The sequence below is a fragment of the Lentinula edodes genome (genome assembly GCF_021015755.1).
Source record: "Lentinula edodes strain Le(Bin) 0899 ss11 chromosome Unknown C8R40scaffold_18, whole genome shotgun sequence".
In the NCBI taxonomy this organism is placed as follows: domain Eukaryota; kingdom Fungi; phylum Basidiomycota; class Agaricomycetes; order Agaricales; family Omphalotaceae; genus Lentinula; species Lentinula edodes.
Window position 1 is genome coordinate 352,080 of NW_025764324.1, and position 13,545 is coordinate 365,624.

The window sequence follows — 13,545 nt, forward strand, 5'->3', positions numbered from 1 at the left end:
ACTCTTGGTAAAGACTATGTTCCTCCTGAGACTACTCCGAAACAACAACCTCTTAAAGTGACTTCGAGTGCCCCCAATGAATTATTCACTCTGCCAATCCCTATTGTGTTGAAGGAGATTGCACTTGTTGAAGTTGAAACACACTGGAGCGCCCTTCAGCTAACCCAAACAGTATGCCACCCAGCTCAATGCAGAGAATGTCAATGCCTTAATACAAGCTCAGTAGGTTGTGCTACAGAGTCTTGTAGTTGCTCAGTACTCCAATAAACACAGTAACAATGATCGACATGAAGGCGGATTCCAAGGGTAGGGAGCGTTTCTGGAGGCCTCTGCAAACAACAGATACACCACAGCAATTAGATCTTGTGTTCATCACTTCAATAGTGCACATGAATACATCTAATTGCTGTTGTTCCCTTCGTCCTACCATCACCACCACCTGCTAATATCTCGATTACCACTCCCCCAATCACCTTCAACAATCACCTTGTTCATATCTTGATCAGATCTCACACTATGAACACTTTTTCTTGAGAATGCTCAACTTTTTATTCTGGAGCTTCGAGTTTGTTTTATTTATAGCTTGTCGTCCTCGCGCTATATACACGCGTGCGTTGGTGGACTACAGCAGGAACACGTCAGGAACAACGCTATGCAACCCGTTTGTCAATATCTTCACTACTGCTCCGGCAGTGTGTACTTTTACTCACCAACTTCGACTTTGCAATTCCGAAGTTTTGGTAACTTGTTGTCAGATGATCAAGGCAGGTCATGGGACACTTCTGGCAGTCACAGGTGCCGGAGTTCCGAGCAGAGGCCTGTGATTAGCTTGATCAGGAGTGTCATCTGACTCTGTCCTTCTTCCTTCCTTTCCCCCACCATCTTCGGATTTGGGTAGGACATCTGCACACTCCCCACAGCTCTGATAGCTCTAACATCACCCCACCAGCCTCTCCTACATCTGTACAGACCACAGGCTTCGTTCTAGAGTCTCAGATTACGGATTTTCTGGTATGGCTCCGCCACTATCACTGATCTCTCCACTGTACAGAGCTCACAACACATCCATACAGATCTGACCACATCTACTGCTTCATATCACCTCCAGATTGTCAGATCTTCGGATATCAGGGCTCTCAGTGCGCAGATCAGCTCTGATCTTTCATTCTACTAGGTACTAACTGTTATCTGAGCAGATCTAGCTTGATCTGCGCTTTTTTCTTGTCACCCTCCCTCCCATCCCTCTCTTGTACTTGTAATTTCATTTCATTTCATTCATACTTTGATATGTACTTGTAGTATGCTACTTACTCCTTACCTCACCATGTACCTTGTAGTAGGGCACTTCATGATCCGCAATTTAGGGGCCCTTGGGCTCAAGTTTTGGCTAAACACACCTCCCCTGAGTGAAAACTAGCATAGGCCAGAGTCAATATAGTATGAGTATTGATTTGTATCTTTCAACTATAGTAGGAATACAGGTTTGTTTGGTCTTGTATGTACTAGAAACGCATGAGGCGTGATAATAGGTGTCCACAATTGTGCGCACCTATGAAAAGTAACTAACTACAGTAACACTAAAGAAATAGCTAAGTTATGAGTTGTAAAACTAAGAAATGAAGTCTGTAAGTACTTTATACACTAAGTAAGTCACTACAGTGATAACTAGGAGTGATGAAGCGCTGTGTAATGTATGTAGAAAGTGTTCTATCACTACAGTATGCTCAACACTTTCGTCTCCTACAGATTGCGGAAACATATTCTTTAGATCCTTTTTAAATTGATCCCAATTCGGTTTCTTCACCGAATCAAAGACTCTTAATGCTTGTCTCGTTTTATAAGACGTCCATTCTAAAGCTAATCTCACTTTAGCCTCGTCAGATGTAATTCCTCCATGTTCAAATATGCTTTCAGTAGCTTCGAACCATGGTATCATTTGACTTGGATCAGTTATATCGAATAATGGTGCTGTCTTATACTTTCTTGGAAGTTTCGCACTGGCTTTATCAATCTCAGCCTTAGCTTCAGCTGACAACGCAGGCATTCCATAATTATTGGTAGTCATTTTGACTGTTTCAATCGTATTACTTGTTTGAGAGATAGTCTGATGTAACGTATCTATCAATCTAGTTGATTCAATCGACGTAGAAGATGTTGAAATTGACTCTGGAGCAATCAATTCAATTATATCTTCTTCAATATCAATCGGATTAATTTCTTTTCTCTTTCTTTTCGGATCGAGATTAGATTTCTTCAAATTCCTCGGCAAAGATGTAAGTCTTCCTCGAGATATAGATGATCCTGTTCCTCTAGAAACAGAACTTTCACGCGATTCTTCTGTCGGTATTTGAGAAGAGGATGGACGACTGGATTCGCTCGTAGGATTTAATAGGGATGTTCGAGCTGATGTGCCGAACGTAGATCTCCCAAATACAACTCCTGCTTTACGCTTTACGATATTCTTCCGGTGTCAAAACTCCTGCTTTCTCCGAATTCTTCGAAGTACGCGGTTTTCCTGATGAACTAATGTTGACAGTTCACAGAAATGGTATCACAAAGATCAACACACTTCTACCAAATAATCGAATATAATCCAAACAAACGTTCAATTTAATTTATCAAGCTAATTGTAGCTTCAAAACCACCCCTCGCAGTGGGCTCCAGATAACGAGCTTGCCTCGTTTTTGTGTGAAAGAGAAAGGAAGGAATCTAATGGGCACTCCAACCAACCAATCTAATACACAATATGTGAGTTCACTGCTATCAAATTTATTTAATAGCAAGGGGTAGCGTTGGCAAAGGTTCCGCAAAGCTTTGAGAGCTAAGTACGAAGCTTTGATCAATCAATTTGAATCGTTCTAAGGATTCGATATATTCCTTTGATCAAGGTAGATTCAGCACGATTTGTGCTTTGGTTTGTATTGATTTGGGTATATCAAGAATTGGGGGTTTGAATCAAAGTAAATTAAAACCGAAACACACAGACCCCTACGGAGGGCTAGAACTATGTGCTGGCACAACCACACAGCGTGATTTGCCCTTAAGACCAACGACTGATCCTAAGTTCGAAGAATACCCAACAACTGGATAGACTTCTCGCAGTCACAAGGAGCAGAACACGACGTTCCTATACTCACAAGTGCCAGGCCCGAATGGCTGCTAGCGAAGAAGTTTCAGTCTGGCGGGAGTGTGTCTTTCCTTTTTACGGATTAGCACTGCAACGTCGTCCCAAAATCACTTGTATTCCAGATACATCGGATCGCTATTTATACATACAGAATATAGAGTCGCATAGTACAATTAATTTAATACAATAAACATTCGGAACCGCAAGGAAACTTCTACACTCAGTCAGATACCATTTAATTCGAATCTACATGTCCTTATTTGGTCCATATTGGTTCCAAGATTCTAGTATACCTCCAAACATAGGTAGGTACTTCAATATTCATTTAATTTAATTGCTTTTAGAGAATGACTCGAATGGTGTTCAACTGTCATTGCGGTTCAACACTTACTTCGATCGTTTGTCATCTCGTCCGGAGGCAAATCAGCTCTCCTCAATTCTAATCCTATCAATCTGATTCATCTGGATTAAACTAATTGCTTCTCTCTTTCAACAGACACCCATTGTGCCTATACTCTATCAAGGGAGTTACGCATTGTATTCATTTAATTGCATTCTTCAATGTTTTCTACGTCAGGACTCTTTGACATTCATTTGATATGTCTTCGGAGCCTCGCAGTACTTCGATCGTTCTTCTAGTCATTTTCCTCAACCATGCAACTTGATTGTTCTATTAGACTAAATCGCAGTCTTTTTAGATTAATGCATGATCTCGTTCTAGAAGGAGTATTTGATAATTCCTGAGTTCTAGAAAGTCATTTCGAGTCAATCCTCGGTTCATGGTCACTTGAGTAAGTTCTTCCAAACTCCTGCCAGTGTAAGGTCCAATAAGAATACCCTTGGTATGTCATACGTGAATGGTCATCCTTCGGATGTAGTCCGAGTCTGGTATAATCCTGCTTGACAAACAGGTAGACTGCTATCCGTAGGTAGTATCGGGGATGGGTAAACTAACCAACTTGTGGTAGTATGGGTATATGGTCCCTTCAACTTATTAGACTGATTCAGTATCGACTTTGACTGTCAATCTGGGTCTCAATTACAGTCCTCTTGATACAAATCTATACGTGAAAATGTCACAATTCACAGCATAGACGTCTAGCCAAAATTTAGGCGTGTCACCGGCCACTCTAGAGCTGTCTGGACTTTCTCCTTGGACATAGTCAATCCGTCGGGAGAAAGAATATAACCCAAATACTCAACAGTATCCATATTGAATTCACACTTCTCGGGGTTGGCGTAAAGCTGATGTTTCCGCAATTGCCGAAGAACTTCCTTGACGTGTTCTCGGTGTTCTTCTGGTGTATCAGAGTAGATCAGAATATTGTCAAGATAGACGATGACACAAACATCGAGCATGTTGGAGAAGATGTCATTAACAAACTGCTGGAACACCGCAGGGGCGTTCGTAAGGCCGAACGGCATAACCTTCCATTCGTATGAGCCGTAATGGGTCCGAAAGGTGGTCTTCCATTCATCGCCTTCAGCGATTCTGACCAGATGATAAGCATGAGCGAGATCCAATTTGGTGTATATTTTAGCTCTTTTCGGAGCATCGAGAAGATCTGATATGAGTGGGAGTGGGTAACGATCCTTTTTGGTGATACAATTGAGTCCACGGAAATCGACGCAAAGCCGAAGTTTGCCGTCTTTCTTCGGGACAAAAAGGACCGGAGCACCGTGAGGAGAGGATGATGGGGTGATGGCACCAGTAGCCAGCTGTTTGTCAATAAAGTCTTTAAGGGCGACTAACTCCTTTTCAGACAAAGGATAAATACGGCCAAGAGGCGGCGAAGCGCCTTCTTCCAAGTCAATCTTCAAGTCGTAAGGTCTGTGTTCAGGGAGTGAGTCTGCAGCAATCTCGTTGAAGACGTCTGCAAACTCAGCATACTCTTCTGGGATAGAATGATGGAGTGGAGGGACAATAGGAGTGGTGGAGGAGCGGTCAGTGGCGCGGGCCGCAACCTCTGAGTGGATAGCACGAAGAAGAATAGGTTCCATACCAGCGTCCTTGCAAGCCCTGTTAAAAACTGCAGCACTTACGAGTGCAATGTCGACCTCAGGAGTTTCCAGTTGAGCAGCGAATTGAGAGACCGTAGGGTATGAATAGATGGGTTCAAAGGGGAATTTAGACAAGAGGGGCTTGGCCCGTAACATCCGAGAGTGAGAGTGAGGTGAGTCCCCAGGAGGGGTCTCCAGAATTGTCGGTGAAACCGACGGCGAAGGTTCCGGTAGCGGAACAGTGACCTTTGTTAAAGTCATGACTGAAAACAAAGTGACCAGACTGGGGATTGAACCCAGGACCTTCTGGTTATATTCCAGATGCTCTAACCAACTGAGCTATCCGACCTTGGTTCAACTAATGAGGACTTTACATATGGTAACAGTGGCCATCCAAACAACACTTCTTAAGGACTTACTATCTTCTTTTGCCTTGGTTGATGAAATTTTGCATAATACCATTTACACCTCATTAGGGTGTCAGGATTGAATCCTAACAGGTACTGCCCCCCAAGTCACAGGATCTGAGCACAGAGAAGCTTCCATTGCACTTTCTACTCATTCCCATCACTCATCCCATCAAATACCTTTACAGGATCGCATTTCCGCCGCTCTCACGCCTCCTGATGCCCTGGAACAGGTCCGCCTCACTGCTGAGGCCCTTGGACAGGTTGTTGAGCAGTACAGGAACAATGAACTCTCGACATGAAGGCGGATTCCAAGGGTAGGGAGCGTTTCTGGAGGCCTCTGCAAACCAACAGATCCCCACCAGCAACTGAATCTTCCATTCAGTACCTTGGAGGTGTACAGGAGGCCTCCTCCTCACTTCTGACAGGTACATAAATATTCAGTTGGCCATAAACTGGGCCAAAGCCCCATTAAATTGAATGCATCATGCAGGGCCCTACAGGAAGGGTATGGTATGGTAAATAATATAAATGAAAAAAGAAGTCTAAGTAAAAAATAAAATAACAAGGTTAGAGTGGAGTGAAATGGTTGAAAGTAAAGATGTGATGTGGGAGAGGAGGGAGGGTGACCAAAAAATGACCAGATCAACCTAGATCTGCCCAAACATCAGTTGAAAACCATGTAAAATACCCATAAAAGATATCATAGACACACTGAGAACCCAGACCTCTAATCTATACACAAAAGACAAGGAAAAATGATGTTGAAGCTATCAGAGCTATGACAGGTCCTTGAATCTGAGGCTAGGCCTGTACAGATGAAAGGAGGACCTGGAGGATGATGTTGAAGCTATCAGAGCTGTGGAAGAAGGCCAGTGTTCTCACCCAAATCACCAAAGTGGCAGGAGATGGTGGTGGTAAGAGAGAAAGGAAGAGCTGATGGGATCACATGATTCTGACCTTTTTCACACAGGCCTCTGCTCAGAAACTCTGGCACCTGACTGAAACAGAACACATGATCAACACATCACCTGATCCAACTGGCCCCATGTGAGGTGCTACCTGTACACATCTGAGAACAGAAGTGAGGTGTGACCTGTACACATGTTGAGAAGTGAGGTCTGGCCTGTACACAACTGAAGAAGTGAGGTGGAAACACCTGTACACAACTGAAGAGGTGAGGAACACAGCCTGTACACTTCTGTAAAAAATCAGGTGGAACCTGTACACATCTGAGGGTGAGACCCTGTACAGAAGTGAGGTAAAACCTGGAGAGAGAGAGATAAATCTGTACACAGCTGAAAAGTGAGGTGGTGGAGAAACCTGTACACATTTTCAGAAGTGAGGAATATTTGTAGAGTTTTGGTGAGAGGAAGCAACTGAATATTTATGTACCTGTCAGAAGTGAGGAGGAGGCCTCCTGTACACTTCCAAGGTACTGAATGGAAGATTCAGTTGCTGGTGGGGATCTGTTGGTTTGCAGAGGCCTCCAGAAACACTCCCTACCCTTGGAATCCGCCTTCATGTCGAGCTCCTCCCTGTCTCCTATTCAGCCCATTTAGCTGTTATCTGAGACTTTTTGAGGCCCATTTACCTCTTCAGGATCACCATTCTCCACTGGGTATCCTGTATCATCTCATCCAGGCTGATTCCTCATGATAGGAGCCATTTGGATCACTTTACCTCAAGTTTTCCTTGCTCTACATCCTGCCCTTATCCAGCCTGATCAGCTGAGATTCCTGATTTACCTTCTAAGCATCTTCAGCTTCCTACTGCTTTCTTTCAACTCCTTATCCAGGGGATTCTGCTATGATTCAAGAGCCATTTGAGCTACTTTATGCCTTATTGCCTTGGAGAGACTGTTCTAGGCCTATCTGCCTAATAATCTCTGAACCTCCTTTGGCCTTTCCTGTAGCCTATCTCATCCAGGCTGACTCCTGATTATCTTCAGCACCTCTTGGCTGTCCTCCAGCTTCTCATTTAGGCCTATTCCTGCTACATGGGCTTCTTCTATCTAGCCTGATTCAGCTGGTATTTGCTCATGCGTTTCTAGTACATACAAGACCAAACAAACCTGTATTCCTACTACAGTTGAAAGATACAAATCAATACTCATACTATATTGACTCTGGTCATTGTTACTGTGTTTATTGGAGTACTGAGCAACTACAAGACTCTGTAGCACAACCTACTGAGCTTGTATTAAGGCATTGACATTCTCTGCATTGAGCTGGGTGGCATACTGTTTGGGTTAGCTGAAGGGCGCTCCAGTGTGTTTCAACTTCAACAAGTGCAGTCTCCTTCAACATTACCTAGGGTCGAACGTTTGCCACTCAGAACGTTAACCCTTCTCCATTTCCCGAATCAACCATGCCCTCAAAGATGGCTTCAGGGCCCACAAGCTGCACTGCGTTCACCCGCGCTGGTTTACCTCCTAGTTCCCTTTGGCAGTAAGCTCTCCAGTCGGACTCCACGGGTGGAATGGTTCCTGGCCTGGGGCAGGGGACTTCAAATCCATGTCGCGGGTTCCCGCACTTGAAGCACTCTCCCGAGCATACCGCCTCCGTCCCTGGCTTCAATGGAACAATGGTGATTTCGGATAGGGCTCCGTCCACCCCATGCCTAGATGCCCACTCTAGCAGTTCTGCTTTCCATGTCGCGATCCCCTCAGGCATGTTAGGGTGTTGTATCTTTGCTGCAATGCCTCGGCGCAGGGTACCTTTCTGCAACTCATCGAGTGCCGTGAACAGTCGACGAGGTCTGCGTGCACCTGGATTTGCTGCATAAGCTGGTCGCGTTCGAGTCGGAGAAGGTGAGGAGGGGGTAGCAATCCGGGCTGCTGCAAAAGAAGTTGCTAGCTTGGCTCGGGGTGTCTCCGGAGGTGCCATTGGGACCACCTTGCTAGCCTCGTGTTCCGCCTCCACCTTCAGGACGCTCCATTTCACCTTCTTGATGGCCTCCGTAAATTCCATCCAGGTGTCATGCTCCTCCTCAACTGTCTTCTTCAGTGCATAAGGTAGGCTCTTCCAGACTGTCCCGATTGATTGTTTTGTTTTTTCCACTTCCGCACCTTTTGTTGAGCATACTGTAGTGATAGAACACTTTCTACATACATTACACAGCGCTTCATCACTCCTAGTTATCACTGTAGTGACTTACTTAGTGTATAAAGTACTTACAGACATCATTACTTAGTTTTACAACTCATAACTTAGCTATTTCTTTAGTGTTACTGTAGTTAGTTACTTTTCATAGGTGCGCACAATTGTGGACACCTATTATCACGCCTCATGCGTTTCTAGTACATACAAGACCAAACAAACCTGTATTCCTACTATAGTTGAAAGATACAAATCAATCCTCACTCTATATTGACTTCTGTCATATCTACAGTGTTTATTGGAGTACTGAGCAACTATAAGGCTTGTAGTCCATGTTAGGATTCAATCCTGACACCCTAATGAGGTGTAAATGGTATTATGCAAAATTCCATCAACCAAGGCAGAAGAAGATAGTAAGTCCTTAAGAAGTGTTGATTGGATGGCCACTGTTACCATATGTAAAGTCCTCATTAGTTGAACCAAGGTCGGATAGCTCAGTTGGTTAGAACATCTGGAATATAACCAGAAGGTCCTGGGTTCAATCCCCAGTCTGGTCACTTTGTTTTCAGTCATGACTTTAACAGGTTATGGGCCCCGGAGCGCTAGCCTCGGGGATGATTGATTACATAAGTGTGTCAGATTGGGAGGGTGTGTTAGGATTCAATCCTGACACCCTAATGAGGTGTAAATGGTATTATGCAAAATTCCATCAACCAAGGCAAAAGAAGATAGTAAGTCCTTAAGAAGTGTTGATTGGATGGCCACTGTTACCATATGTAAAGTCCTCATTAGTTGAACCAAGGTCGGATAGCTCAGTTGGTTTTGGAATATAACCAGAAGGTCCTGGGTTCAATCCCCAGTCTGGTCACTTTGTTTTCAGTCATGACTTTAACAGTCCAACCTACTAGTCTTGTATTAAGGCATTGACAATCTGTGTACTGAGCTGGGTGGCATACTGCTTGGGTTAGCTGAAGGGCGCTCCAGTGTGTTTCAACTTCAACAAGTGCAATCTCCTTCAACACCTTTCGCCAGACGCAGCAGTCGATCGGCCCACCACTAGTGGTAGGGCTGGTTGGTGTCCTGGCTCGTTGTCATCATCTGCTCGTGAGTGATTCGCTCCGCTTCTAGACTGGTTAGGTACGGCTTTGCTGATTTTTTCTCCTTCTTTTGCAAAGGGAAGCGGAGGTGGAACTTCGCTTCAAACCCCTCCCAGGAGCCTGTGCGATCAGTGGCCGTCAGATCCTCCGTGTACCATTCCCAGGCTCGGGAATCACGCTCGAGGTAGGGCTTAATACGACTAGCCAGGTCTGCACGCGGTGTCATTAGTTCCGTCATCCGAACTTCAAAATCCTGCAGAAACGTCGCCGGCTGGACTGGATCGTCTGGGTCCCCGGAAAACTGGGTCAGGGGTTGCTGTGTGGCCATGGGTCTCTGGCGTGTTTCGGGAGCTGATGGCTGAATTTGTCGTCTTGTTGTAGGGTCTGGTGATGGTGACCGCCGCCTCGAAAAATTTTTTACTGGTGAATTCAAGGGTGTTAAATCCTCAAAGTCGTTCTTATTTGGTCCATATTGGTTCCAAGATTCTAGTATACCTCCAAACATAGGTAGGTACTTCAGTATTCATTTAATCTTAATACCTCCAAAAATAGGTAGGTGCTTCAGTATTCATTTAATCTTAATTGTTTGAGAGAATGACTCGAATGGTGTTCATCTGTTATTGATGCTCAACATGTCCTTCAATCATTTGTCATCTCATCTGGAGGCAAATCAGCTCTCCTCATTTTGAATCCTATCAATCTGATTCATCTGGATTAAACTAATTACTTCTCTCTTTCAATAGACACCCATTGTGTCTATACTCTATCAAGGGAGTTGTGCATAGTATTTATTTAATTGTATTCTTCAATATTTTCTATGTCAGGACTCTTTGACATTTATTTGATATGTCTTTGGAGCCTCGCAGTACTTTGATCATCTTTCTAATCATTTTCCTCAACCATGCAACCTGATTGGTCTATTAGACTAAATTGCAGTCTTTTTAAATTAATGCATAATCTTGTTCTAGAATGTGTATTTGACAATTCCTGAGTTCTAGAAAGTCATTTTGAGTCAATCCTCAGCTCATGGTCACTTGAGTAAGTTCTTCCAAACTCCTGTGTAAGGTCCAATAAGAATACCCTTGGTATGTTATATGTGAATGGTCATTCTTCAGATGTAGTCCAAGTCTGGTATAATCCTGCTTGACAAACAGGTAGACTTTTATCCGAAGGTAGTATTGGGAATGTGTCAAGTCCATGCCTCGGGCCTCCATCCCGCCGCCCGGCACTCCGAAGATCTACCTGTTGAAGGAGACTGCACTTGTTGAAGTTGAAACACACTGGAGCGCCCTTCAGCTAACCCAAACAGTATGCCACCCAGCTCAGTGCAGAGAATGTCAATGCCTTAATACAAGCTCAGTAGGTTGTGCTACAGAGTCTTGTAGTTGCTCAGTACTCCAATAAACACAGTAACAATGACCAGAGTCAATATAGTATGAGTATTGATTTGTATCTTTCAACTGTAGTAGGAATACAGGTTTGTTTGGTCTTGTATGTACTAGAAACGCATGAGGCGTGATAATAGGTGTCCACAATTGTGCGCACCTATGAAAACTGACTAACTACAGTAACACTAAAGAAATAGCTAAGTTATGAGTTGTAAAACTAAGAAATGAAGTCTGTAAGTACTTTATACACTAAGTAAGTCACTACAGTGATAACTAGGAGTGATGAAGCGCTGTGTAATGTATGTAGAAAGTGTTCTATCACTACAGTATGCTCAACACTACCTTTATTGTAATCTTTCTCTTATTGTTCTTTCTCGCTACACATATCCTTTCGTTCTAGTCTCTCATTATTGTCTTTACTCTTTCGTTCTAGTCTCTCCTTATTGTCTTTTACTCTACCCTGCAGGTACTACTCGTATAGCTCCTAGTAGTTAGTCTGGCGCTCCGCACCGATGCGCCGTTCTGTAGATATAAATACTGCCTGTACGCTACTGTAGTTCCTCAGTTTAATTATCGACTTAGATTCCCTCTTCCACTCTGTGCTCTCTAAGTCTTCAGGCTCAACGCCTTGAAGTATTCTCTGCGCTACCTTAGGACTAGACGTCCTCTGGCTCGCTCCTCGTCACCGGCGATACCGCCGCTCCGACTTGGCTGCTTCTCAGTTCCTCCCTTCTCTACTCTCGATCTCCGGGGACTAACGGCGTAACGGCGGTGTTGTTAATAACTTCACTACTGTCCCACTCGTCTTCCGCACTTAGACACCCTGTGGCTCTGGCACGGTTACATGGTGTACATGATCTTAACAGAATGGGTAAACTAACCAACTTGTGGTAGTATAGGTATAGGGTCCCTTCAACTATTAGACTGATTCAGTATTGACTTTGACTGCTGGGTCTCAATTACAGTCCTTTTGATACAAATCTATGCATGAAAGTGTCACAATTCACTGTATAGATGTCTAGCCAAAATTTTGTTGAAGGAGACTGCACTTGTTGAAGTTGAAACACACTGGAGCGCCCTTCAGCTAATCCAAACAGTATGCCACCCAGCTCAGTGCACAGATTGTCAATGCCTTAATACAAGACTAATAGGTTGGACTACAGAGTCTTATAGTTGCTCAGTACTCCAACAAACACAATAACAATGAAGAGAATCAATGTAGAGTGAGTATTGATTGGTATCTTTCAACTGTAGTAGGAATACAGGTTTGTTTGGTCTTGTATGTACTAGAAATGCATGAGGCATGATAATAGGTATCCACAATTGTGCTCGCCTATGAAAACTAACTAACTACAGGATACTATCACTAAAGAAATAGCTAAGTTATGAGTTGTAAAACTAAGAAATGAAATCTGTAAGTACTTTGTACACTAAGTAAGTCACTACAGTGATAACTAGGAGTGATGAGGCGCTGTGTAATGTATGTAGAAAGTGTTCTATCACTACAGTATGCTCAACAAATTTAGGTGTGTCAGCACTCTTTTGAAGATCCTATATACCCTATACCCTATACTTTTTGCTATGAATTGTGTTATATAACTACAAGCCTACCCATACACACTCATTCTCACAAGTCCATCTTTAGGCCATTCACTATGTATCTACGTTTCTGATTATAATATACAAAGTAATAATGCTATTGAGTAAAAGAAGTTTTCTGCTACATCTTATGAGTTTTTCACTAAGAGGTGTACATTATCTGCTGGAAGGTATGAATTTTCTGCTGTGAGGTATAAGTTTTCTGCTATCCAAAGTATATTTTCTGTTGGCAGTATAAGTTTCCTGCTGAGCTTATAAATTCCAGGTAAGGTGAAAAAAAGGTTCTGCTAAGCCATAAAATTCCTGCTGAATTTTTTGCCACTTGGACTAGCATGCTGTAAGAACAGTTCAAATTCTACGGAATACATGAATTTTCTAGTCTAGTTGTGACCGCGGGGTTGTTACCATAGCTGGGGATTTTCCTTTTTAGTACATCACGTGTAGCGCGTTGTACGGAGTCTCACGATAATTTATCAGTCAATGAAAAAAAAATTGATGCATCGATCGTCTGCGACAAGTGCATATGAACACAGATACACCCTCAGAGAATGCTCTGAATCAATATTCACACTTCTCATTTGACTCACTGCCTGGACATGCTCTTGTTGAAGGAGATTGCACTTGTTGAAGTTGAAACACACTGGAGTGCCCTGTCATATGCATGCAATTCACCCCATACGCTCCCCGGCCCGGCCCGGAGCGGCCGGACTTCGGATTAATAACCTTGTGACCATTATTGTATTTATTTATTGTTCCGAGCTTTCATCGAGGTCTTCTGACTGTATTTGGGATGTATATAAGCTAGAATACTTTGTATGTTGTAGG

At 43.4% G+C, this 13,545-nt stretch overlaps 2 non-coding genes across 2 annotated transcripts; one reads left to right on the plus strand and one right to left on the minus strand.

Annotated features, from left to right (window-relative positions):
- Nucleotides 1–5,403: 5,403 nt before the first annotated feature.
- Nucleotides 5,404–5,477, minus strand: C8R40DRAFT_t140. The gene has a single exon. It is a non-coding gene; the product is annotated as a tRNA-Ile (tRNA).
- A 3,642-nt stretch (nt 5,478–9,119) lies between these two features.
- Nucleotides 9,120–9,193, plus strand: C8R40DRAFT_t136. Its single transcript has one exon. It is a non-coding gene; the product is annotated as a tRNA-Ile (tRNA).
- The last annotated feature ends 4,352 nt before the right edge of the window (nt 9,194–13,545 follow it).